Genomic DNA, 536 nt, shown 5'->3' on the forward strand with positions numbered 1-536 from the left:
TGATCTACACTGATCTCCCTCAGCTCTGGCATCTTGCTGTTGCTTTGTATCCAAGTAGCAGCTCAGCTGGTCTCTTCCTGTTGTGTGTGTCTGTGTGGAGTTGTTCAGTACATGGCCACTAAGTTTTTTCAGGGTTTTAACCTCCAAATCCACTCACCCAATATTAGTTTGTTCTTTTGAGACTTTAACCATTCAGGCAACAGAACACAATCTAGTAATGTAACTCAGGAACGTTTATTAAGCACCAAAAATAAGAATTAACCAATTAGGCAGTGAATTTACTGACTTAATACAGTTTTTACTTCTCCATTCAAGCTAGGCTCACTTGCTCTCTCTCTCTCCCGTCTCTCTCCCCCTCCCCCCTCTCTTTCTCCCTCTCTCTCCCCCTCCCCCCTCTCTCTCTCCCTCTCTCTCCCCCTCCTTCCCCCTTTCCCTCTCTCTCCCCCTCCCCCCCCTCTCTCTCTCTTTCTCCCTCTCTCTCCCCCTCCGCCCTCTCTCTCTCCCTCTCTCTCCCCCTCCTTCCCCCTCTCCCTCTC

Source organism: Cetorhinus maximus, unplaced genomic scaffold, assembly GCF_964194155.1.
Source record: "Cetorhinus maximus unplaced genomic scaffold, sCetMax3.hap1.1 HAP1_SCAFFOLD_1146, whole genome shotgun sequence".
NCBI classification, from domain to species: domain Eukaryota; kingdom Metazoa; phylum Chordata; class Chondrichthyes; order Lamniformes; family Cetorhinidae; genus Cetorhinus; species Cetorhinus maximus.